The sequence below is a fragment of the Chionomys nivalis genome, chromosome 20, assembly GCF_950005125.1.
Source record: "Chionomys nivalis chromosome 20, mChiNiv1.1, whole genome shotgun sequence".
Taxonomy (NCBI): domain Eukaryota; kingdom Metazoa; phylum Chordata; class Mammalia; order Rodentia; family Cricetidae; genus Chionomys; species Chionomys nivalis.
Genome location: NC_080105.1, coordinates 10,316,062 through 10,343,120, shown reverse-complemented (window position 1 = coordinate 10,343,120; position 27,059 = coordinate 10,316,062). Strand labels below are relative to the sequence as shown.

The 27,059-nt window shown below is 41.2% G+C and overlaps 2 pseudogenes; both read left to right on the top strand.

The window, feature by feature from the left end:
- LOC130862527 (non-receptor tyrosine-protein kinase TNK1-like) overlaps positions 1 to 27,059 on the top strand; it is a 414,731-nt pseudogene that overhangs the window by 316,202 nt on the left and 71,470 nt on the right.
- LOC130863102 (prosaposin receptor GPR37-like) lies at positions 665 to 27,059 on the top strand (annotated as a pseudogene).

The window sequence follows — 27,059 nt, the reverse complement described above, 5'->3', positions numbered from 1 at the left end:
GCAACTTTGACAGCAGCCGCGGGTTTCGAATCTGGCTTCTCCTTGGCAACAGAAGCCTCGAAAGTGGCCTGAGTTAAACCAGACAAGAGTTTCCTCTGACCAGGAGCATTGGCTGTTTGCAACGGGTTCCCTGCCAGCTGGGAGTGGGATTGTGACAGCCAGTCCCCTGGTGGAGGGGACTTGTTTTCCTTTCTCTCAAGAGACCTCGACTAGCGACTGGATAAAGTTGTACCAAAAGGATGTAAATAGCAAAGCAACTGTTACCAAGAAGGCAGCCACCACCCAAAGGCAGGGAGGAACGCGGGGCTTCCTCCAGGCTGTGCCCAGTCCAGTCGCAACATTAGGAAACAATAGGGTGGTGTTTGCAACTTTTCAAGGTCAGTCTGGTTGGATCTGCTATTTTCCCTCTGAACCTTCCGGTGATCAGAGCTTGGGTTACATTTGACTGCGAAATGCATAGGACTCCAAACGTGGAAAGACTGTAGGGGGTGTGTTGTGTCACACCCCCCCCCGGGTTCTGTTCCCTGCTTTCCCAGTAGTCTTCAGCTCCTCTCCACTACCCAGCGGCGAGTATGTGACATGTGTCTAACTCTCTGCACCAAGTTTGGCAGCAGGTGTCGGTGCTAAGTAAGAGCTGGGCTACTAGGTGCGCCCCCGGCGAGCCATGCCGGCCCGAGGCATGCCTTTCTCCCATACATCGCGGCTGCTGCTTCTCCTGCTGATGAAGGTTTCTGTCTCTGCTGCCCTGAGCTTTGTCTCTGAGGCCAGGAATGGAACTTGTCTCGGGGGCAATTGTCCCCCACTGCTCCAACGCCACAGCAGGGATGCCCGGGAACGAGGAAATTCTGCGAGAGACATTCTGCAAGTTTGTATGCCCAGGGAGAAACTGGAAGCAGAAGTGAGAGGGGCGACCTCTTGGGACCTCCCACCGGTCCGAGACAGCAAGACAGGTGTGAATGAAGAGGCTGCAGGTGCCGCAGCTGCTGGGCTCTTGGGTCGTCCAACCAAGCCACCTGCTGCCTGGAGGTGGAAAGGTGCGCAGGGTAAAGAGCCATTGGGAAATTTGGGGAGAAGGGACCCTACGGACCTCCAACTCTTCCTACAGACTTCGGAGGGGGAAGAGATGAGTCCCAGGGGCGCTGGCATTCCTCGGAGCAGCCAGGAGAAGGGTGTGAAAATGGAGCCTAAACCCAGAGATCTTTTTTTACTGGCCACAGAGAACTGGACAACTCCAGGGTTCCCACCGAAAGCCTCCAGAGGGGCACGAAGGGAGGACCATTACTCCCCCACGCAGGGCACTGCCACAAAACGGGTCTGTAGATGACTGAATCCCTGACCAAGGGGGTCCGCGACGTGGAAACAGCACAAGCAGGCGCATGAGACTGAAGAACCCTTTCTACCCCCTGACCCAGGAGTCCTATGGCGCCTATGCAGTCATGTGCTTATCTGTGGTAATCTTTGGGACTGGTATCATTGGTAACTTGGCGGTGATGTGCATTGTGTGCCACAATTACTACATGAGGAGCATCTCCAATTCTCTCTTAGCAAACTTGGCCTTCTGGGACTTTCTCATCATCTTCTTCTGCCTACCCCTGGTCATCTTCCATGAGCTGACCAAGAAGTGGCTTTTGGAAAATTTCTCCTGCAAGATCGTGCCCTATATTGAGGTAATGTCTTCTAGTTACTGCCTTTATCTGTTTCCGGAATTATAGTCAAAGAACAGTGGTTGGGGGTACTACCTGGTGGGACCCCTTGCTTCTTTCTCTGAATGTCCTCTCTTTCCCTCAGTCACTTACATGTGCATGTGTGTATATGAAAGAAAGAAGCTTTGCTAAATCGCTCTCAAACCTCTTTGCTCCTGGCCTGTGAAAAAAAGATGGTCCTATAATGTGTACAGCAGTCACCTGGATATGGCTGTATTTCTGACTTGGCACCCATCAGAGAGCCCAGGGTTAAGTAATGGCCTCTCTCAGGGTGGTTGCCCTTATTGAAGCCTAGTAAAAGGGGTGGGAGGAAGGAGTCATTAGCATATTTACTAAAGTTCTAGTGTTTCATCGTGACTCTTCCATCTTCCCATCCCCCAGGAAGACAAATGAGTACTTCCTAAACTACCAAAGCTGGAGTTATATTTTATGTATAAGAGGAAATCAGACTCCCTGGGCTCCCTGCAGGGGCTTTACACCCTGCATACTGCCTCTCTCTTCTTGTCCCACCCAGCTTGCATCCAGAACCCTTCTTCCTTCTGCCCCCTTTCCTCTTTGGGCACATAACACCATCCAGCTCAGTCTGTCTGGCGCTGGGGGCAAATCCTCAGGGCAAGTAGGCAGGCGAGACTTCCTTTGTCTCTCCAGCCTGCCTGCATCAAGCAAGGTAAGGCCTTTGTTTACAAACTACCCAACCTGCACGGAGATCTGATCTAGGCACCAGGAGAGACAGCAGCAGGGTGAGTTTGTGACCGGCGGTGGCGGAAGCAGCCCTGGACAGGGAACTCTGAAGTTCCTCATCCCCCACCCTATACTCCCTGGGCTCCCTGCAGGGGCTCTACACCCTGCATACTGCCTCTCTCTTCTTGTCCCACCCAGCTTGCATCCAGAACCCTTCTTCCTTCTGCCCCCTTTCCTCTTTGGGCACATAACACCATCCAGCTCAGTCTGTCTGGCGCTGGGGGCAAATCCTCAGGGCAAGTAGGCAGGCGAGACTTCCTTTGGTTCACTGGCCTGCCTGCACCAAGCAAGGTAAGGCCTTTGTTTACGAACGACCCAACGTGCATGGAGATCTGATCTTGGCACCAGGAGAGCCATCAGTGGGAGAGCTAATCTGGGTACCAGGAGAGCCGTCTTTGGGCACGGAGATCTGATATTGGTACCAGGAGAGACATCACTGGAGCACCAGGAGAGCTATCACTACAGGGTGCCATCACTGGGAAAGTACATGAGTAGGCAAGGAGACCTGACCCGGTAAAAGAAGATCCATAGGGGAGCATTCGGGGAAAGAGATGGGCAGGCGCCAATGCAAGAATTCACACAACAATCTGAAAAACTATATGAAACCACCAGAACCCAGCGACCTCACAACAGGAGGACATGAACACCTTAATCATGAAGAAGTAGATAAAATTGACTTTATGAAAGTGATTGACGCCCTTAAAGAGCATGTAAAAAATGCCCTCATAGAAATGGATGAGAAGTATAACAGAAAGTTTGAAGAATTGAGTAAATCAGTGAATGATACCCTAGGAAACCAAGGAAAAACAATCAAACAGATAATGGAAACAGTTCAAGACTTAAAAACTGAAATGGAGGCAAAGAAGAAAACACAAACAGAAGGCCAGCTGGACAGCGAAAATCTAGGTAAACGAATAGAGACTACAGAAACAAGCATAACCAACAGAATACAAGAGATAGAAGAAAGAATCTCAGATTCTGAAGATACCATAGAGAAAATAAACACGCTGATCAAAGAAAACAGCAAGGCCAACAAATTCTCATCACAAAACATTCAGGAAATATGGGACACAATAAAAAGACCAAACCTAAGAATAATAGGAATAGAAGAAGGAGAAGAAGCGCAGCTCAACGGTCCAGAAAATATATTTAATAAAATTATAGAAGAAAACTTTCCCAACCTAAAGAAAGATATACCTATGAAGGTTCAAGAAGCATACAGAACACCGAATAGGCTGGATCAAAAAAAAATCCTCTCGCCATATAATAATCAAAACACAAAGCATACAGAATAAAGAAAGAATACTAAGAGCAGCAAAGGAAAAAGGCCAAGTTACTTATAAAGGTAAACCTATCAGACTTACACCTGACTTCTCTATGGAAACCATGAAAGCCAGAAGGTCCTGGATAGATGTACTGCAGAAACTAAGAGACCATGGATGCAAGCCCAGACTACTATACCCAGCCAAGCTTTCGTTCACTATAAATGGAGAAAACAAAATTTTCCAGGATAAAAACAAATTTAAACAATACGTAGCCACAAATCCAGCCTTACAGAAAGTAATAGAAGGCAAATCACTAATCAAGGAGTCCAACAATGACGACAGTAACTCAGACATCTAGAGACCCTTTACCAGCACATCTCAAAGAAGGGAAAAACACAAAATCTACTACTAAAAAAAAATGACCGGAGTTAACAACCACTGGTCATTAATATCACTTAATGTCAATGGACTCAACTCACCTATAAAAAGGCACAGACTAAGAGATTGGATACGAAAACAAGATCCAACATTCTGCTGTTTACAAGAAACACACCTCAACCACAAAGACAGGCACCTACTCAGAGTAAAGGACTGGGATAAGGCTTATCAAGTAAATGGACCTAGGAAACAAGCAGGTGTGGCCATACTAATTTCTAACAAAGTTGACTTCAAACTTAAATCAATCAGAAGAGATGGAAAGGGACATTTTCTACTCATAACAGGAACAATTAATCAGGATGAAATCTCAATCCTGAATATCTATGCCCCTAATATAAAAGCACCCATGTACGTAAAAGAAACATTGTTAAAACTCAAGGCAGCCATCAAACCGCACACATTAATAATAGGAGACTTTAATACTCCTCTCTCACCAATGGACAGGTCAATCAGACAGAAACCTAACAGAGAAATAAGAGAATTAATGGAGGTAATGAATCAAATGGACTTAACAGACATCTATAGAATATTCCACCCAAATAGGAAAGAATATACCTTCTTCTCTGCAGCTCATGGAACCTTCTCAAAAATCGACCACATACTCGGTAACAAAGCAAACATTCACAGTTACAAAAAAATATTAATAACCACCTGTATCTTATCAGATCACCATGGATTAAAGCTAGAATTCAGCAACAATGCTACCCCAGAAAGCCTACAAACTCATGGAAACTGAATAGTCAACTACTGAACCATACCTGGATTAAGGAAGAAATAAAGAAAGAAATTAAAGTCTTCCTTGAAGACAATGAAAATAAAGAAACAACATACTCAAACCTATGGGACACTATGAAAGCAGTCCTGAGAGGAAAGTTCATAGCACTAACTGCCCACTTAAAGAAAACAGAGAAAGCACACATTGGAGACTTAACACCCCACCTGAAAGCTCTAGAAAAAAAAGAAGCAGACTCACCTAGAAGGGGTAGAAGACTGGAAATAATCAAACTGAGGGCTGAAATCAACAAAATAGAGTCACAGAAAACAATTGAAAGAATCAATAAATCAAAAAGCTGGTTCCTGGAGAAAATCAACAAGATTGATAAACCCCTATCCAAACTAATCAAACGGCAGAGAGAGAATTTGCAAATTAATAAGATCAGAAATGAAAAGGGAGACATAACCACAGAAACAGAGGAAATTCAGAGAATCATTAGATCTTACTACAAAAGCCTGTATGCCACAAAACTGGAAAATGTAAAAGAAATGGACACTTTTTTAGATAAATACCATATACCAAAGTTAAACCAGGACCAGGTGAACAACCTAAATAGACCTGTTAGTCGTGAAGAATTAGAAGCTGTTATCAAAAACCTCCCTTCCAAAAAAAGTCCAGGACCAGATGGTTTCAATGCGGAATTCTACCAGAACTTCCAAGAAGACCTAATACCTATACTCCTTAAGGTATTTCACAATATAGAAACAGAAGAGTCATTGCCAAATTCCTTTTATGACCCTACAGTAACTCTGATACCAAAACCACACAAAGACCCAACCAAGAAAGAAAATTACAGGCCAATCTCACTCATGAACATCGATGCAAAAATCCTCAACAAAATTCTGGCAAACCGAATCCAAGAACACATTAGAAAAATTATCCATTATGATCAAGTAGGCTTCATACCAGAGATGCAGGGCTGGTTTAACATACGCAAATCTATCAATGTAATCCATCATATAAATAAACTGAAAGAAAAAACCATATGATCGTTTCATTAGATGCTGAAAAAGCATTTGACAAAATTCAACACCCCTTTATGATAAAAGTCTTGGAGAGATTAGGGATACAAGGGTCATACCTAAATATAATTAAAGCTATATACAGCAAGCCGACAGCTAATATCAAATTAAATGGAGAGAAACTTAAAGCCATCCCACTAAAATCAGGAACACGCCAAGGCTGTCCACTCTCTCCATACCTCTTCAATATAGTTCTCGAAGTTTTAGCAATAGCAATAAGACAACATAAGGGGATAAAGGGGATTCAAATTGGAAAGGAAGAAGTTAAACTTGCATTATTTGCAGATGATATGATAGTGTACATGAGCGACCCCAAAAACTCCACCAAAGAACTCCTACAGCTGATAAACGCCTTTAGTAATGTGGCAGGATACAAGATCAACTCCAAAAAATCAGTCGCCCTCTTATACACAAAGGATATGGAAGCAGAGAGGGAAATAAGAGAATCATCACCTTTCACGATAGCCACAAAAAGCATAAACTATCTTGGGGTAACTCTAACCAAGGAAGTGAAAGATCTATTTGACAAGAACTTTAAGGCATTGAAGAAAGAAATTGAAGAGGATACCAGAAAATGGAAGGATCTCCCTTGCTCCTGGATTGGGAGGATCAACATAGTAAAAATGGCAATTCTACCAAGGGCAATTTATAGATTCAATGCAATCCCCATTAAAATCCCATCAAAATTCTTCACAGATCTTGAAAGGACAATAATCAACTTTATATGGAGAAACAAAAAACCCAGGATAGCCAAAACAATCTTATACAATAAAGGAACTTCTGGAGGCATTACCATCCCTGACTTCAAACTCTATTACAGAGCTACAGTAATGAAAACAGCGTGGTACTGGCATAAAAACAGAGCAGTCGACCAATGGAATCGTATAGAAGACCCGGATTTTAACCCACAAACCTATGAACAACTGATTTTCGATAAAGGAGCTAAAAGTATACAATGGAAGAAAGAAAGCATCTTCAACAAATCGTGCCGGCACATTTGGATGTCAACCTGTAGAAGAATGAAAATAGACCCATATCTCTCACCATGCACAAAACTCAAGTCCAAGTGGATCAAAGACCGCAATATCAATCTGAACACACTGAACTTGATAGAAGAGAAAATGGGAAGTACCCTACAACATATGGGCACAGGAGATCGCTTCCTATGTATAACCCCAGCAGCACAGACATTAAGGGCAACATTGAATAAATGGGACCTCCTGAAACTGAGAAGCTTCTGTAAAGCAAAGGACACTGTCATTAAGACAAAAAGGCAGCCTACTGACTGGGAGAAGATCTTCACCAACCCCGCTACAGACAAAGGTCTGATCTCCAAAATATATAAAGAACTCAAGAAACTAGACTTTAAAAGGATAATTAACCCAATTAAAAAATGGGGCACTGAACTGAACAGAGAATTCTCAACAGAAGAAGTTAAAATGGCCAAAAGATACTTAAGGTCATGCTCAACCTCCTTAGCGATCAGAGAAATGCAAATCAAAACAACTTTGAGATATCATCTTACACCTGTCAGAATGGCTAAAATCAAAAACACCAAGGATAGCCTTTGCTGGAGAGGTTGTGGAGAAAGGGGTACCCTCATCCATTGCTGGTGGGACTGCAAACTTGTGCAACCACTTTGGAAATCAGTGTGGCGGTTTCTCAGAAAAATTGGGATCAACCTACCCCTGGACCCAGCAATAGCACTCTTGGGAATATACCCAAGAGATGCCCTAGCATATGACAAAAACATTTGTCCAACTATGTTCATAGCAGCATTATTTGTAATAGCCAGAACCTGGAAGCAACCTAGATGCCCTTCAATAGAAGAATGGATGAAGAAAGTGTGGAATATATATACACATTAGAGTACTACTCAGCGGTAAAAAACAATGACTTCTCGAATTTTGCATGCAAATGGATGGAAATAGAAAATATGATCCTGAGTGAGGTAACCCAGACCCAAAAAGAAGATCATGGGATGTACTCACTCATAATTGGTTTCTAGCCATGGATAGGGGCCACTGAGTCTATAATTTGTGATCCTAAAAAAGCTAAACAAGAGGGTAAACCCAAGGAAAAACATATAGATATCCTCCCAGCTATGGGAAATAGACAAGATTGATGGGCAAAAAATGGGAATCTTGGGGGGTGGGGTGGGATGGGGTTGAGGGGTGATGGGGAGAGAAAAGTGTGAAGGAGAGGATGAGGGGAACTGGGGGAATCGGGGTGATTGGGGGTAAAGGAAGGTTGGATGGGGGAGCAGGGAAACTCATACCTTAGTTAAAGGAGCCACCTAAGGGTTGGCAAGAGACTTGAACCTGGAATGGCTACCAGAAGCCCAGGGCAATGTCCCCAGTTAGTTAATTGGGGCACCTGAGGATAGGGAACCTGAAATGAACCTATCCTATAATCATACTGATGAATATCTTGCATATCGCCATTGAACCTTCATCTAGCGATGGATGGAGATAGAGCCAGAGACCCACACTGGAGCACCGGACTGAGCTCCCAAGGTTATAATGAGGAGCAGAAGGAGAGAGAACATGAACAAGGAAGTCAGGACCATGAGGGGTGCACCCAACCACTGAGACAGGGGGGCCGATCTATTGGGAGCTCACCAAGGCCAGCTGGACTGCTACTGAAAAAACATGGGATAAAACCGGACTCTCTGAATGTGGCGGACAATGAGAGCTGATGAGAGGCCAAGGAGAATGGCACAGGAACTTTCATCTGGCGATGGATCGAGAGAGAGACAGAGACCCAATTTGGATCAACCATCTGAGCTCTTAAGGTCCAAATGAGGAGCAGAAGGAGGGAGAACATGAGCAAGGAAATCAGGACCACGAGGTGTGCACCCACCCACTGTGACAGTGGAACTGATCTATTGGGAGCTCTCCAAGGCCAGCTGGACTGGGACTGAATAAGCATGGGTTGAAACTGGACTCTCTGAACAAGGCGGACAATGAAGGCTGATGAGAAGCCAAGGACAATGGCACTAGGTTTCGATCCTAATACATGAACTGGCTTTGTGGGAGCGTAGCCTGTTTGGATGCTCACCTTCCTGGACCGTGATAGAAGTGGGAGGACCTTGGTCTTCATGTAGAGCAGGGAATTTGGACTGCTCTTCAGTATCGAGAGGGAGGGGGAGTGGACTAGGGGGAGGAGAAGTGGAGTGGGGATAGGGGGAGGGGAGCGGGGGGAGGGGGCAATATGTGGGAGGAGGGGGAGGGAAATGGGAAACGGGGAGCAGTTGGAAATTTTAAGTAAAAAAGAATAAAAAAAAGGAAAAAAAAGAGAAAAAAAAAAGAGGAAATCAATTTTTTTTTACAGTTGGCTTCAAGATGTATTAGGAACCTCCCAAATTAGTTTTAGTTGGCAAAACTCTTTATCCTACTACTTCACTTAAATTCTTAAGTCTTTCTTGTTTCTCTGTGGATCCTTTAAAAATTGAGAAACTTTTAAAAACAGGTCATTCTTCTAAATGGACTTAAACAAAAATAAGATGATAGCCCTCATCCTTAGTAATCCAACATTTACCAAGTATATAAAACAAATTTACTACTATTATGTCTGTGAAGAACAGGCTATTTTTAAGGGATTTACTCTTAAGATAAGAATGTTTCTGAAGAAATCAGTAAGCTTACAAACTTTGGAAATGAAAATTGTTTGAACCAAGGAAGGTTTTACAGCTTCATGCTGAAGCTACTGTGGCAGCCGTCGCTCTGGTAGTTGTAATTTTCTCTGTAAATTGGCCTCTTTAAACACCAGCTCTTGGAACCTGCCCAAGTATTTGGCTGCCAGTTGTGGTTTTAGCCAGCTGGGCCTTGATTTTCTCCATTCAGTCTGGCCATTTCATTTCTGGAAACCCAAGAAGGGGAACTGTAAATATTGCAGGGCCTCTGATCTTTCTGGCACCAGGACCAGTTGACACTATGTTCGGCACTGTCTCCGGCTTAAAACTCCAGGGTAAGTCAACAGAAAACAGTGTCTACTTAGAAGGTTCAAAGCCAGAGACAGTCAATAAGACCCTCTGTTATTCTGTCGGGGCTACATCAGCTGTTGCTACTTACCAGGATCCAGGGCCTCCCTTATTGCCAAGCATGGAGTGACTCCGAAATACTGTTATTTACTGGAGAGACAGTTCACTCTTTAATTTGAGAGGGCATAAGTGAGGAACATAAAAGAATATGTTCCAATTTACTATTGTCTTTTCAAAGGCAATTTTAGTTTAAGCATTCTCTGGTTTTTGTTTTTAATAATGCTAAAAGATTTAGGCAAGAAGGAGCTTTACAAAATAAAATGAAAAGTTCAACGGAAGAGGCAGCCTGCAAGCAAGAACTTTGTTAACTTGTTTCAGTGGGGACTAAAGGGTTGGGGCAGGGGTTGGTTTTATACACTGGGCATAAAAATAATAAAGAAGGCAGGAAAAAAAAGGACAAGGAAAAGAAAAAACAATGAAAGTTACTGAAGGAAAACCACAAGTGAAAAAAGTTGTATCAAACAGAAGAAAGAATATAAAAACTTAGGTTAGTTTAAGGATAGCTATCTTTTCTAAGTAATGGTGTTTATTTTGCATTAAAATTTGTTTCTCACTATTTCTGAAGTTTTTATTTTGCTTTCAGTTTTTTGAAACTGGGTGTTGTGTCATGGAAGCTGGCCTTATACATACTGTGTAGTCGAGGATGTTCTTGAACTCCTGATCCTCCTGCTTCCACATCTGGAGTATGGGGATTGTAGGTGAGCTTCACCATATCCAACCGGGGCGGTTACAAACACACAGTGACACTTTATTCTGGCTTTTCAACTTACATTTCTCACTAAGACTTGTGAAAGCCTCTTGTTAGTAAAACTCTTCCTGTACTCTTTGCAGTTTTGCTTAGTTTTTTTACTAATTTTTATAGACTTACCTCTTTTCCGTTGTTGAGATTTTATTTTTTTCTAGAGAAGTGAAGGCTTGCTTGAAAATATTTACTTAAAAACATGGTTTATATTACACATTTTTGTATTACATACTTTTTACTATTACAATATACATAAAAATTGACCTTTACACTACATTTCATTTCACTGAAAGAGTTTTACAATACTTTAGCATGTTTTATAAAATAATTATTGAACCATGGTATAAGTTTCCTATTTCTAATTTCTTTAATTAATTGATTGATTAATTTTTAAAACTGTTCTTTTCTCATTTACACACCTAACCCAGTTCCCACTCTCTCCCCTCTCTCCCTACTCTCCCTACCTTCTCTCCTCCCACCTCCATCCATCCCTCAAAGAGGGTAAGGCATTCCATGGGGAGTCAACAAAGTCTGACACATCATTTTGAGGCAGAACCAAGGCCCTCCCCACACTATATTTAGGCTGAGCAAAGTATCCCTCCAAAAAGAATAGACTCCAAAAATCCATTTCTAAGAATACAAGCTATAGCCCAAAACTCAACCACTGCATTTCTGCTGTTTTCAAAGAAGGGAAAAGGATTTGCTCACAGTCCCAAGTGAGATTGCTGCATACACCGACCCTGAGATGGAGCCTTTGTGTATATGGTAATGGGTGGGGAAGGGGATGAAGCTTGTTGGGCCACAATCAGTTTCAACACTTGTTTGGAATTTGAACTGTGTATGAAGATGTCACAAAGACCTCCGCTGACACCAGAGGGCACTTCTAGTGTTAGGGCAGCCATGAAGAGAAAGACAGAATTGAGTAACAGGGCCTTTGGAGTCTATAATGAACTTGTCAATGGGTAGAAACAACTTTCAGAAATGAGCATAACTTTGAGTCTAATGAACCTCTTTGGTGAGGAGCAATTTCTCGAGAGATTGCAATCCACGGCTGTCAGACACCCACACTCCATTATCTGAAGGAAACAATACTTGGTCCCTGAAGGAAGAGTTGGAGCAACCAGATGAAGAGCCACAGAATCCACTGTACTCGCATTACCCTTTCCAAATTACTTCAGATAAGCCACTGTAGGACCCAGCCACATTTTAATGATGAAGGAAGAGATTTAGCAAATGTACCTAGGCAGAGGTACCCAGACCCACAAACTCATCAGTCTAGGTTTCTGTTTGCTGGTTAAAAAAACCACTTATAAAGCAGAGTTGTATTCAAAGAATGGTTTGATTTTTTCCCTACTTCTTTGCATTCTTTGAAAATTATCCCTGCATCTATTAGATAAGGAAGCATCATAAGGCCAGTAAGCACAATTCAGTATGTGAACCTCAAAACTCTTGCTATTCATAAGTTATCATCCTGTTTCTGCAATAAATTCCATTATTTGTAGGCAACACATTTTTAAAAATAATAAGCATGGCTGGGCTTAAAACTAATAAAGATGAAGGGCAATAGAAAGGAAAATGAATGTAGGGGAGAAGGTGGGGAAGAGAACTTGGATGGCTTTGGGAGTTATCTTTGTAGACACATCAGTTTAAGTTGGCCTGTCACATAGACACCAGGGAAAATAATACTCAGAGAAATAGACATACATAGTGTCTTTGTGCTGTGGAAGCTTGGGTATGGGTTGTAGAAGGAGAATAATGTAAGAGTTGCCTACCATCCTAGCTACTCAAAGATGGAGCATGTGTTTAAAGCCAGGTGATTCAGACACTGAATATGGCATGTGGAATAGCTCTTTGCTCATTATTAGATGGAGGGAAGACAGTCAGAGTCAATGTATCAGATGATCCCAGGCCATTGCCAAACAACTATTTGTTTAGATGTTAAATATGGGTTCCAAATGATGTAACTTCCCCTGTTGATTGAAGGACCACACCTTCATGCAAGGGCTAGAGGCTTCCAGTTGGTCTCAGGTCATCACGAATTTAGCTTTTTATATTGCTGGGGTACCAGATTCCTATAGAGAGATAAAAGATGACTCAAGGGAACATATCTCACCAGGAATTCTGCTCATAAATAATTTGTGATAAATCTAGAATATTTTTCTCATGAAAAGAGATGAAGCTTCCAATGGCTCTGGAAATACATGGTTTGAAGCTGTGTAAAACAAGTGATTCTTTCCTTGCCTTAGCTTGTACTCAGAACTGACAAGTAAAGAAAGGAAGGATAATTGGTTGCTGAAGATGGCATGGCCAGTAAGTGTGCAATTCTACACAGAATTTCCTAACCCCCCTCTTTCAAGTAATAGCACATTTATCACAACAAATGCTAAACTTGCTTTAATGGTGGATTAGCTATTAGGTAGTCTGATGGACTTTTAAGTGGAAACATGCAGTTTTATGAGCAATTTGAAAGTTACTAATAATATTCTCTGGGAAAATGGACTCAATCTGTGAGAATGTGTCATTTGCTTTACAGAAGCTTATCAGTTTCCGCAGGTCCCATTTATTTATTGTTACTCTCAGTGTCTGTGCTACTAGTGTTATATTTAGATAGTGGTCTCCTGTGCCCATGTATTCAAGACTACTTCCCACTTTTTCTACTAAGAGATTTGGTATGATTGGATTCATGTTGAAGTCTTTGATCCATTTGCATTTGAATTTTGTGCATGGCTTTAAATATGGATAAATTTGAATTCTTCTACATGCTTATATCCAGTTATGGCATCACCATTTATTGAAAATGCTTTCTTTCTCCATCGTATAATTTTGGCTTCTTTTTCAAAAATTAGGTGTTAATAGCTGTGTGGATTATTATCAGGTTTTTAACTGATTCCATTGATAGACCTGTCTGTTTTTATGCCAATACCAAGCTGTTTTCGCTACTGTAGCTCTTTAATAGGGCTTGATGTCATGATGGTGATGCCTCCAGAAGTTCCTTTATTGTATAGTTTTTTTTTTTTTTTTGGTTATCCTGTTTAATTTTTTCCCATATGAAGTTGAGTGTTGCTCTTTCAAGGTCTGATAATAGTTATGATGGGATTTTGACAGGGATTGCATTGAATCAGTGATTGCTTTTGGCAGGACTTTCATTTTTGTTATGTTGATCCTTTCTATCTAAGAGCATGGAAGATCTTTCTATTTTCTGATATATTCTTCAATTTATTTCTTCAAACACTTGAAGTTCTTGTCATACAGATCTTTTACTTCTTTTGTTAGTGTTACACCAAGATATTTTATGTTATCTTCAGCTATTATAAATGGTGATGCTTTTCTGATTTCTTTCTCAGCCCATTTATCATTTGTATATTGGAAGGCTACTGATTTTTTGAGTTGATCTTGTATCCTGCCACATTACTGAAGGTGTTTATCAGCTGTAGGAGTTACCTGGTTGAATTTTTGAGGCCACCTATGTATACTATCATATCATCTGCAAATAGCAAAGGTTTGACTTCTTATTTTCCAGTTCATATCTCTTAGATCATTTGTTGTCTTAATGCTCCAGCTAGACCTTTCAGTACTATATTAAATAGTATTATAGTGGATAGCCTTGTCTTTTTCCTGATGTTAGGGGAATAACTTTGAGTTTCTCTCTATTTAGTGTGATGTTAGATCTGCTTGGTGGATATTGCTTTTATTATGTTTAGATACATGCCTTGTATCCCTGATCTCTCCTATACCTTTATCATGAAGGGATCTCATATTTTGTCAAAGGCATTTTCAACATCTAATGAGATGATAATATGTTTTTTCTTAAGTTTTTTGTATGGTTTATTGCATTGGCAGATTTTCATATGTTGAACCATCTCAGCATCTATGGGATGAAGCCAACTTTATCATGGAGCATAATATTTTGATGGGTTCTTTGATTCTGGCTGCCTGTATTTTAATGAGTATTTTTGCATCAATGATCATGAAAGATTGGTCTCTGTAATTGGAGAATGTGTATTGTTATCCCAGCCTCGCAGATCCAAATAATCACACAAAAATTATATTAATTACAACACTATTTGGCCGATGACTTAAGATTTTTCCTAGCTACCTCTTACATCTTAAATTAACCCATTTCTATTAATCTTTGTATCCCAACGAGGCTGTGGCCTACCAGTAAGTTTCTGGCATCTTTCTCCTTTGGCAGCTAAATGACATCTGTGTGACTCCAACTTCTTTCTTGCTCTATCTCTTCTTGGACTTCCTGCCTGGATTTATTCTTCCCTTCCATAGGCCAAAGAAGTTTCTTTATTAGCCAATGGTAATAGAACATATTCACAGCATATTGAGGGAAATCCCACATCAGCTCATATTCTCTCTCCTCCCACTCTTCAACTAGACTTTGGGAGCTCAGACCAGTATTCCACTATGGATCTCTGACTCTGCTTCCATCAGTTGCTGAATAAAGTTTGTATGATGACTTTTAAGATAGTCATCAATCTGACTACAGGGCAGGACTTGTTGAGGCCCCCTTGCCACTGTTGCTTAGGGTCTTAGCTAGGGTCATCCTTGTGGATTACTAGGAATTTCTCTGGTGTCAGGTTTCTTGCTAGCCCCATAATGGCTCCCTCAATCAAGATATCTCTTTCCTTGCTCTCTGTCTCTGTTCTTCCTCCATTTAGATCATCCCTTTCCCTCAAGTTCTCCTGCTCCTTCCTTCTCCCATCCTTCTCCCATTCTACCCTCTCATTTCCATTCAACCCCATGATCCCAATTTTCTCAGGAGATCTTGTCTATTTCCCTTCCCAGGGGTATCTACATATGTTTTTCTTTTTTTTATTCTTTTTTAATTAAAATTTCCAACTGCTCCCCGTTTCCCATTTCCCTCCCCCTCCTCCCATACATTGCCCCCTCCCCCCACTCCCCTCCCCCATCCCCACTCCTCTTCTCCTCCCCCCAGTCCATTCCCCCTCCCTCTCGATACTGAAGAGCAGTCCAAATTCCCTGCCCTACAGGAAGACCAAGGTCCTCCCACTTCCATCCAGGCCCAGGAAGGTGAGCATCCAAACAGGCTAAGCTCCCACAAAGCCAGTTCATGTATTAGGATCGAAACCTAGTGCCATTGTCCTTGGCTTCTCATCAGCCTTCATTGTCCGCCATGTTCAGAGAGTCCAGTTTCAACTCATGCTTATTCAGTCCCAGTCCAGCTGGCCTTGGAGAGCTCCCAATAGATCAGTTCCACTGTCACAGTGGGTGGGTGCACCCCTCGTGGTCCTGATTTCCTTGCTCATGTTCTCCCTCCTTCTGCTCCTCATTTGGACCTTAAGAGCTCAGATGGTTGATCCAAATTGGGTCTCTGTCTCTCTCTCGATCTATCGCCAGATGAAAGTTCCTGTGCCATTCTCCTTGGCCTCTCGTCAGCTCTCATTGTCCGCCACATTCAGAGAGTCCGGTTTTATCCCATGTTTTTTCAGTAGCAGTCCAGCTGGCCTTGGTGAGCTCCCAATAGATCGGCCCCACTGTCTCAGTGGTTGGGTGCACCCCTCATGGTCCTGACTTCCTTGTTCATGTTCTCTCTCCTTCTGCTCCTCATTATAACCTTGGGAGCTCAGTCCGGTGCTCCAGTGTGGGTCTCTGGCTCTATCTCCATCCATCGCTAGATGAAGGTTCTATGGCGATATGCAAGATATTCATCAGTATGATTATAGGATAGGTTCATTTCAGGTTCCCTATCCTCAGGTGCCCCAATTAACTAACTGGGGACATTGCCCTGGGCATCTGGTAGCCATTCCAAGTTCAAGTCTCTTGCCAACCCTTAGGTGGCTCCCTTACCTAAGGTATGAGTTTCCCTGCTCCCCTATCGAACCTTCCTTTATCCCCAATCACCCAGATTCCCCCAGTTCCCCTCATCCTCTCCTTCACACTTTTCTCTCCCCATCACCCCTCATCCCCATCCCACCCCACCCTCAAGATTCCAATTTTTTTGCCCATCAGTCATGTCTATTTCCCATAGCTGGGAGGATATCTATATGTTTTTCCTTGGGTTTACCCTCTTGTTTAGCTTTTTTAGGATCACAAATTATAGTCTCAGTGGCCCCTATCCATGGCTAGAAACCAATTATGAGTGAGTACATCCCGTGTTCTTCTTTTTGGGTCTGGGTTACCTCACTCAGGATCGTATTTTCTATTTCCATCCATTTGCATGCAAAATTCGAGAAGTCATTGTTTTTTACCGCAGAGTAGTACTCTAATGTGTATATATTCCACACTTTCTTCATCCATTCTTCCATTGAAGGGCATCTAGGTTGCTTCCAGGTTCTGGCTATTACAAATAATGCTGCTATGAACATAGTTGGACAAATGCTTTTGTCATATGATAGGGCATCTCTTGGGTATATTCCCAAGAGTGCTATTGCTGGGTCCAGGGGTAGGTTGATCCCAATTTTTCTGAGAAACCACCACACTGATTTCCAAAGTGGTTGCAAAAGTTTGCAGTCCCACCAGCAATGGATGAGGGTACCCCTTTCTCCACAACCTCTCCAGCAAAGGCTATCCTTGGTGTTTTTGATTTTAGCCATTCTGACAGGTGTAAGATGATATCTCAAAGTTGTTTTGATTTGCATTTCTCTGATCGCTAAGGAGGTTGAGCATGACCTTAAGTATCTTTTGGCCATTTTAACTTCTTCTGTTGAGAATTCTCTGTTCAGTTCAGTGCCCCATTTTTTAATTGGGTTAATTATCCTTTTAAAGTCTAGTTTCTTGAGTTCTTTATATATTTTGGAGATCAGACCTTTGTCTGTAGCGGGGTTGGTGAAGATCTTCTCCCAGTCAGTAGGCTGCCTTTTTGTCTTAATGACAGTGTCCTTTGTTTTACAGAAGCTTCTCAGTTTCAGGAGGTCCCATTTATTCAATGTTGCCCTTAATGTCTGTGCTGCTGGGGTTATACATAGGAAGCGATCTCCTGTGCCCATATGTTGTAGGGTACTTCCCATTTTCTCTTCTATCAGGTTCAGTGTGTTCAGATTGATATTGAGGTCTTTGATCCATTTGGACTTGAGTTTTGTGCATGGTGAGAGATATGGGTCTATTTTCATTCTTCTACAGGTTGAAATCCAAATGTGCCAGCACCATTTGTTGAAGATGCTTTCTTTCTTCCATTGTATACTTTTAGCTCCTTTATCGAAAATCAGTTGTTCATAGGTTTGTGGGTTAAAATCCGGGTCTTCTATACGATTCCATTGGTCGACTTCTCTGTTTTTATGCCAGTACCACGCTGTTTTCATTACTGTAGCTCTGTAATAGAGTTTGAAGTCAGGGATGGTAATGCCTCCAGAAGTTCCTTTATTGTATAAGATTGTTTTGGCTATCCTGGGTTTTTTGTTTCTCCATATAAAGTTGATTATTGTCCTTTCAAGATCTGTGAAGAATTTTGATGGGATTTTAATGGGGATTGCATTGAATCTATAAATTGCCCTTGGTAGAATTGCCATTTTAACTATGTTGATTCTCCCAATCCAAGAGCAAGGGAGATCCTTCCATTTTCTGGTATCCTCTTCAATTTCTTTCTTCAATGCCTTAAAGTTTTTGTCAAATAGATCTTTCACTTCCTTGGTTAGAGTTACCCCAAGATAGTTTATGCTGTTTGTGGCTATCGTGAAAGGTGATGATTCTCTTATTTCTCTCTCTGCTTCCATATCCTTTGTGTATAAGAGGGCGACTGATTTTTTGGAGTTGATCTTGTATCCTGCCACATTATTAAAGGCGTTTCTCAGCTGTAGGAGTTCTTTAGAGGAGTTTTTGGGGTCGCTCATGTACACTATCATATCATCTGCAAATAATGCAAGTTTAACTTCTTCCTTTCCAATTTGAATCCCCTTTATCCCCTTATGTTGTCTTATTGCTATTGCTAAAACTTCGAGAACTATATTGAAGAGGTATGGAGAGAGTGGACAGCCTTGGCGTGTTCCTGATTTTAGTGGGATGGCTTTAAGTTTCTCTCCATTTAATTTGATATTAGCTGTCGGCTTGCTGTATATAGCTTTAATTATATTTAGGTATGACCCTTGTATCCCTAATCTCTCCAAGACTTTTATCATAAAGTGTAGTAGGGAGCTGCGGGCCTCTTCCCACAGCCCGGCTCCCGCATGGTTAGCTTTATACCCAAAATAACAACACACGCGTTGTATTCTTTTAAACACTGCTTGGCCCATTTCTATTCTCCCCAAGGTGTGCTTACCGGGAAGATTCTAGCCTACGTCCATCCTGGGTCGGAGCTTTATTGCGTCTGCTGGGGAGAGGGGAGCATGGCGTCTGCTCCAGAGAGCAGAGCTGTCGAATCTGAGCTCACTTCCTCTTCCTCCCAGCTTTCTGTTCTGTTTACTCCACCCACCTATGTTTTAACCTATGAGGGCCAAGCAGTTTCTTTATTTTTAACCAATGACCTTCCTCCATCATTTCCCCTTTCTCTGTTTAAACAAAAAAAAGGAAGGCTTTAACTTTAACATAGCAAAATTACATATAACAAAACAGTTATCAAGTAAAAATTATAATATTTCCATCTATTTTATCTTTATCATAACTAAGGAAAACTATAACTATCTATCTATTCTTCAACTCCATCAAAGACTCCAGAAAGATACAATATTACCCAAGCAAACAAAAAATAAGCAACTTTCAAACTCTAGAAATGACAGAGACATCTCGCTGCCTTGACAGTCACCCAAAGTTTCTCTGTACCGTTGGGGCACCCATCTTCGGCCTACAGGCCCATAGTTTCCAGCAGACATTTCCATGAAGCAGGAAATTTCAAAGGCAGTTCAGTCACTATCTGCTGTGTCCTGCAGAATGTCTCGCATGAATTCATGTCTCTTTCATGAATCAGGAACCCCAAAAGATCATCTCACCTTTAGGCAAGTTCAGCAGTCCTCTCTCTGCGGGTTCTTTGTGTCCAGTTTATAAAATAGTCCAGGCAAGAGCAGTTTCTTGCCCAAATGGCTATCAAACTCCATAAGGATCCTCTTCGATGCCCATCTTCTTCTTGAAGTAGATTGGTGCTGCCAGGAGCAGAGTGTCTCATTGTCATGAAAAACCCTAAGTTATTAAAACATTTAAAATACCATATTCTCTAGCCTTTGAAAGATATGATGAATGCCTATCTGAAATATATGCATGCACATCTAGAAAATCTAACTAACATGACTACAAACTTGACTATTATTGATAATTATCCATTAACAACCTATACACATTACATTTTTAAGTGAACTACACAATCACAATACCTTAATCAATATCAGAAATACATATACATATAATAAAATTGACCTTAAATTAATATCAGTAAACCAAGATTCATATCAATGCAAATTATTCACATCTATATCATCTCCCCCTTTAAATGTAAAAGAACATTTATAAACAATATATGGGAACATGGGCGCAGTTATTTCTCTCCAAACTGCTTCCTGCTGAATGGGGGCGCTGTTAATCAGATATTTCAGGGTATAACCTGTGTGCTAGGTTCATCTCAGTCTGCAGTTGAGCAAAGTAATTTTTTGAGGGTGTTCACAGCAACCTTTCAGGAGGACGTGGTCTATCATACCATATTGGAATAGAAGCAATCCAAAGAGTCTCATTCTCTGTGAAAACAAAAGCAGAATCTCTTTTCCAAAGTATCATATCCTTAGATCCAAATTCTGAAGTCAAGGTATTTTGAAAATATCTATTTTGGATTAGTTCAGCAGCATTTATAAACAAATATCTTTTAGCAGATGTTGCTCTTTCCTCAGCATTCAAACAATTCAAAGAGAGCATAATAGCATACAGTATCAAGATTTTCTGTGTACTTTCCATCTTTGTGCAGCTTTATTTTAACCTCTATTTCTTTTACTTTTACTTTTATTTTATATTTTCTGTATATCTTCGTCCTGGAATAACTCTTTAGACCAGTCTGTCCTTGAACTCTCAGAGATCAGTTTGTCTCAACCTTCTAGGCACTGGGATTAAAGGCGTGTGCTACCACACCTTGAAGTCTCAGAGGTCAATCTCCCTCTGCCTTCCAAGTGTTGGGGTTAAAGGTGTGTACTACCACACCCAACTACTTCCTTATTTTTGTTTTTTTACTTTTAAGAACTTTCAGCCTGCATATACTTTTAAACACACTGTAAATCATTTAAAGTTTTCTTTGTCTTTGAATCTCTCTTTACTGTATCTCTCTCTTTTTCTGACCACACGAGCCTTTAAATTACTGAGCAATATCAGTAGGACGAAAGCCGTGGCTTCGACGACTGGATCCAGCCATTCCTTAGCTTTCCAGCCTCATGGCTGAGGTACCGGCTGTAGCCATGTTTATCACCACAACTCTGTGGCGTTTCAAGGTCCTTGCCAGCAAACAAGCTGCAATACTATATCCACAGACAACATTCGAGTCCTCTCTCTGTAGTCAGCCCTCCTGCCTCAAACAGTCAGAGTTTGCCCTGGCAGGATGGCCCAGAAAGCCGGCATTTTAAAACAGCACAACTTTTTTCCTGCTACGGCTGAAAACCAAAAAGCATGCCTTCAGCTTTTCACCAACACCGTTTTAAGTACTTCGTGGCAGGACCTCTTAAATGAGCTGCAAGGTTTCACAGCTGAAGCTGAGTCAGGAAGCCTCTCTTAGATGAGAGTGCTTGCTTGCCTCTAGCAAGCAGAGCAGACCCGAGAAATTGCTGCTACCAAGAAAACACGCTTTACTCTATTCTTTCCCAAGCTTTCTCAGGCTTTCTGTGGATGCAGTTATCCACGTGGGCGCCATCTGTAGTAGGGAGCTGCGGGCCTCTTCCCACAGCCCGGCTCCCGCATGGTTAGCTTTATGCCCAAAATAACAACACACGCATTGTATTCTTTTAAACACTGCTTGGCCCATTTCTATTCTCCCCAAGGTGTGCTTACCGGGAAGATTCTAGCCTACGTCCATCCTGGGTCGGAGCTTTATTGCGTCTGCTGGGGAGAGGGGAGCATGGCGTCTGCTCCAGAGAGCAGAGCTGTCGAATCTGAGCTCACTTCCTCTTCCTCCCAGCTTTCTGTTCTGTTTACTCCACCCACCTATGTTTTAACCTATGAGGGCCAAGCAGTTTCTTTATTTTTAACCAATGACCTTCCTCCATCAATAAAGGGATGTTGAATTTTGTCAAATGCTTTTTCAGCATCTAATGAAACGATCATATGGTTTTTTTCTTTCAGTTTATTTATATGATGGATTACATTGATAGATTTGCGTATGTTAAACCAGCCCTGCATCTCTGGTATGAAGCCTACTTGATCATAATGGATAATTTTTCTAATGCGTTCTTGGATTCAGTTTGCCAGAATTTTGTTGAGGATTTTTGCGTTGATGTTCATGAGTGAGATTGGCCTGTAATTCTCTTTCTTGGTTGGGTCTTTGTGTGGTTTTGGTATCAGAGTTACTGTAGCTTCATAAAAGGAATTTGGCAATGACTCTTCTGTTTCTATATTGTGAAATACATTAAGGAGAATAGGTATTAGGTCTTCTTGGAAGTTCTGGTAGAATTCCGCATTGAAACCATCTGGTCCTGGACTTTTTTTGGAAGGGAGGTTTTTGATAACAGCTTCTAATTCTTCACGACTAACAGGTCTATTTAGGTTGTTCACCTGGTCCTGGTTTAACTTTGGTATATGGTGCTTATCTAAAAAAGCGTCCATTTCTTTTACATTTTCCAGTTTTGTGGCATACAGGCTTTTGTAGTAAGATCTAATGATTTTCTGAATTTCCTCTGTGTCTGTGGTTATGTCCCCCTTTTCATTTCTGATCTTATTAATTTGTAAATTTCCTCTCTGCCGTTTGATTAGTTTGGATAGGGGTTTATCAATCTTGTTGATTTTCTCCAGGAACCAGCTTTTTGATTCATTGATTCTTTCAATTGTTTTCTGTGTTTCTATTTTGTTGATTTCAGCCCTCAGTTTGATTATTTCCAGTCTTCTACCCCTTCTAGGTGAATCTGCTTCTTTTTTTCTAGAGCTTTCAGGTGGGCTGTTAAGTCTCCAATGTGTGCTTTCTCTGTTTTCTTTAAGTGGGCAGTTAGTGCTATGAACTTTCCTCTCAGAACTGCTTTCATAGTGTCCCATAGGTTTGAGTATGTTGTTTCTTTATTTTCATTGTCTTCAAGGAAGACTTTAATTTCTTTCTTTATTTCTTCCTTAATCCAGGTATGGTTCAGTAGTTGACTATTCAGTTTCCATGAGTTTGTAGGCTTTCTGGGGGTAGCATTGTTGCTGAATTCTAGCTTTAATCCATGGTGATCTGATAAGATACAGGTGGTTATTAATATTTTTTTGTAACTGTGGATGTTTGCTTTGTTACCGAGTATGTGGTCGATTTTTGAGAAGGTTCCATGAGCTGCAGAGAAGAAGGTATATTCTTTCCTATTTGGGTGGAATATTCTATAGATGTCTGTTAAGTCCATTTGATTCATTACCTCCATTAATTCTCTTATTTCTCTGTTAGGTTTCTGTCTAATTGACCTGTCCATTGGTGAGAGAGGAGTATTAAAGTCTCCTACTATTAATGTGTGCAGTTTGATGGCTGCCTTGAGTTTTAACAATGTTTCTTTTACGTACGTGGGTGCTTTTATATTAGGGGCATAGATATTCAGGATTGAGACTTCATCCTGATGAATTGTTCCTGTTATGAGTAGAAAATGTCCCTCTCCATCTCTCCTGATTGATTTAAGTTTGAAGTCAACTTTGTTAGAAATTAGTATGGCCACCCCTGCTTGTTTCTTAGGTCCATTTACTTGATAAGCCTTATCCCAACCCTTTACTCTGAGTAGGTGCCTGTCTTTGGTTGAGGTGTGTTTCTTGTAAACAGCAGAATGTTGGATCTTGTTTTCGTATCCAATCTCTTAGTCTGTGCCTTTTTATAGGAGAGTTGAGGCCATTGACATTAAGTGATATTAATGACCAGTGATTGTTAACTCCGGTCATTTTTTAAGTTGTAAATTTTGTGTGTTCCCCTTCTTTGTGTTGCGCTGGTGAAGGGTCTCTAGTTGTCTGAGATATTGTGGTCATTGTTGGACTCCTTGGTTAGTGATTTTCCTTCTATTACTTTCTGTAAGGCTGGATTTGTGGCTACGTATTGTTTAAATTTTTTTTTATCCTGGAAAATTTTGTTTTCTCCATTTATAGTGAACGAAAGCTTGGCTGGGTATAGTAGTCTGGGCTTGCATCCATGGTCTCTTAGTTTCTGCAGTACATCTATCCAGGACCTTCTGGCTTTCATGGTTTCCATAGAGAAGTCAGGTGTAAGTCTGATAGGTTTACCTTTATAAGTAACTTGGCCTTTTTCCTTTGCTGCTCTTAGTATTCTTTCTTTATTCTGTATGCTTTGTGTTTTGATTATTATATGGCGAGAGGATTTTTTTTTTGATCCAGCCTATTCGGTGTTCTGTATGCTTCTTGAACCTTCATAGGTATATCTTTCTTTAGGTTGGGAAAGTTTTCTTCTATAATTTTATTAAATATATTTTCTGGACCGTTGAGCTGCGCTTCTTCTCCTTCTTCTATTCCTATTATTCTTAGGTTTGGTCTTTTTATTGTGTCCCATATTTCCTGAATGTTTTGTGATGAGAATTTGTTGGCCTTGCTGTTTTCTTTGATCAGCGTGTTTATTTTCTCTATGGTATCTTCAGAATCTGAGATTCTTTCTTCTATCTCTTGTATTCTGTTGGTTATGCTTGCTTCTGTAGTCTCTATTCGTTTACCTAGATTTTCCCTGTCCAGCTGGCCTTCTGTTTGTGTTTTCTTCTTTGCCTCCATTTCAGTTTTTAAGTCTTGAACTGTTTCCATTATCTGTTTGATTGTTTTTCCTTGGTTTCCTAGGGTATCATTCACTGATTTACTCAATTCTTCAAACTTTCTGTTATACTTCTCATCCATTTCTATAAGGGTATTTTTTACATGTTGTTTAAGGGCGTCAATCACTTTCATAAAGTCAATTTTATCTACTTCTTCGTGATTAAGGTGTTCATGTCCTCCTGTTGTGAGGTCGCTGGGTTCTGGTGGTTTCATATAGTTTTTCAGATTGTTAGGTGAATTCTTGCATTGGCGCCTGCCCATCTCTTTCTCCGAATGCTCCCCTCTGGATGTTCTTTTACCGGATCAGGTCTCCTTGCCTACTGATGTACCTTCCCAGTGATGGCTCTCTGCAGTGATAGCTCTCCTGGTGCTCTAGTGATGTCTCTCCTTGCTTGTTGCAGGCAGGCCAGTGAAACAAAGGAAGTCTCCTCTGCCTACTTGCCCTGAGGATTTGCCCCCAGCGCCAGACAGACTGAGCTGGATGGTGTTATGTGCCGAAAGAGGAAAGGGGGCAGAAGGAAGAAGGGTTCCGGATGCAAGCTGGGTGGGACAAGAAGAGAGAGGCAGTATGCGGGGTATAGAGCCCCTGCAGGGAGCCCAGGGAGTATAGGGAGGGGGATGAGGAACTTCAGAGTTCCCTGTCCAGGGCTGTTTCCACCGCCACTGGTCACAAACTCACCCTCTGCTGTCTCTCCTGGTGCCGAGATCAGATCTCCGTGCAGATTGGGTAGTTCGTAAACAAAGCGCCTACCTTGGTTGGTGCAGGCAGTCCAGTGAAACAAAGGAGGTCTCGCCTGCCTACTTGCCCTGAGGATTTGCCCCCAGCGCCAGACAGACTGAGCTGGATGGTGTTATGTGCCCAAAGAGGAAAGGGGACAGAAGGAAGAAGGGTTCCGGATGCAAGCTGGGTGGGACAAGAAGAGAGAGGCAGTATGGGGGGGTAGAGCCCCTGCAGGGAGCCTACATATGTTTTTCTTAAGGTTCACCTTGTTATTTATGTTCTCTGGGGTAGTGGACTATAGGCTCATTATCCTTTGCTTTAGAGCTAGTGTTCACTTATGAGTGAGTACATACCATGCTCATCTTTCTGGGTCTGGGTTACCTCACTCTGGATGTTTTTTTCTAGTTTCAATCATTTGCATGCAAATTTCAAGATCTCATTGTTTTTTACTGCTAAGTAGTATTCCATTGAGTAAATATACCACATTTTCTTTATCCATTATTCATTCGAGGGGCAATCTGAATTATTTCTAGATTCTGGCTATTACAAATAATGCCACCATGCACATATTTGAACAAATGTCCTTATAGTATGATTAATCATCCTTTGAGTGTATATATATATATATATATATATGTGCCCAAGAGTGGTATTGCTGGGTCTTGAGGTAGATTGATTCCTAGTTTTCTGAGAAAATGCCATATTTTTCCTAAAGTGGTTGTACGAGTTTGCATTCCCAATACCAATGGAGGAGTGTTCCCCTTGTTCTGCATCCTCTCCAGCATAAGCTATAATTGGTGTTTTTTGATCTTAGTCATTCTGAATGGTGTAAGATGGTATCTTGAAGTGCTTTTGATTTGCATTTTCCTGATGGCTTAGGATGCTGAACATTTCCTTAAGTGTCTTTCGGCTATTTGAGATTCTTCTGTTCGGAGTTTTCTGTTTAGGTCTGTTCCACATTTTTAATTGGATTATTTAGAACTTTGACATTTAATTTCTTGAGTTCTTTATATATTTTGTGTATCAGTCCTCTTTCCAATGTGGGGTTGGTGAAGATCTTTTCCCATTCAGTAGGCTGTCTTAATCTTTTGCTATTTGCAGATGATATGATAGTATTTATAAATGATGCCAAAAACCCTATCAGGGACTTCCTATAGCTGATAAATACCTTTAGTAATGTAGCTTGATACAAAATCTAATAAAAAAATCAGTAGCCCTCCTATATACAAATGATAAAGAAGCTGAGAAACAAATCAGAGACACATCTCCATTCATAGTAAACACAAATAACATAAAATATCCTGGGGTAACACTAAGCAAAGAAGTGAAAGACCTGTTTGACAAGAACTTTAAGACTTTGAAGAAAGAAGATGAAGAGGCTATCAGAAAATGGAAAGCTCTTTCATGCTCTTGGATAGGTAGGATCAATATAGTAAAAAATGACAATCCTACCAAAAATAATCTACAGAGTCAATAAAATCCCCACCAAAATCCCAATGCTAATATTTTCTTGAATCAATAAAATGTAAAAAGAAAATTTTATCAAAATTTATAGCAGAAAATAAACATCTGTGACAATGACTCTGATCCCTACTGTGTAGTGACTGACAGATTGTGGTATTTACTGGAATAAACTGACAGTGTCAGCAATAGTTATTTTGTTATTGTTATTGCTTTTGTGCTGGTGTTGGTTGTGGTGTTGGAGGTGGTGGTAGAGGGTGTGGTGAAGGTGGTAGAGTTGGTGGTGGATGTTTTGAAGGTGGAAGTGGTGTAG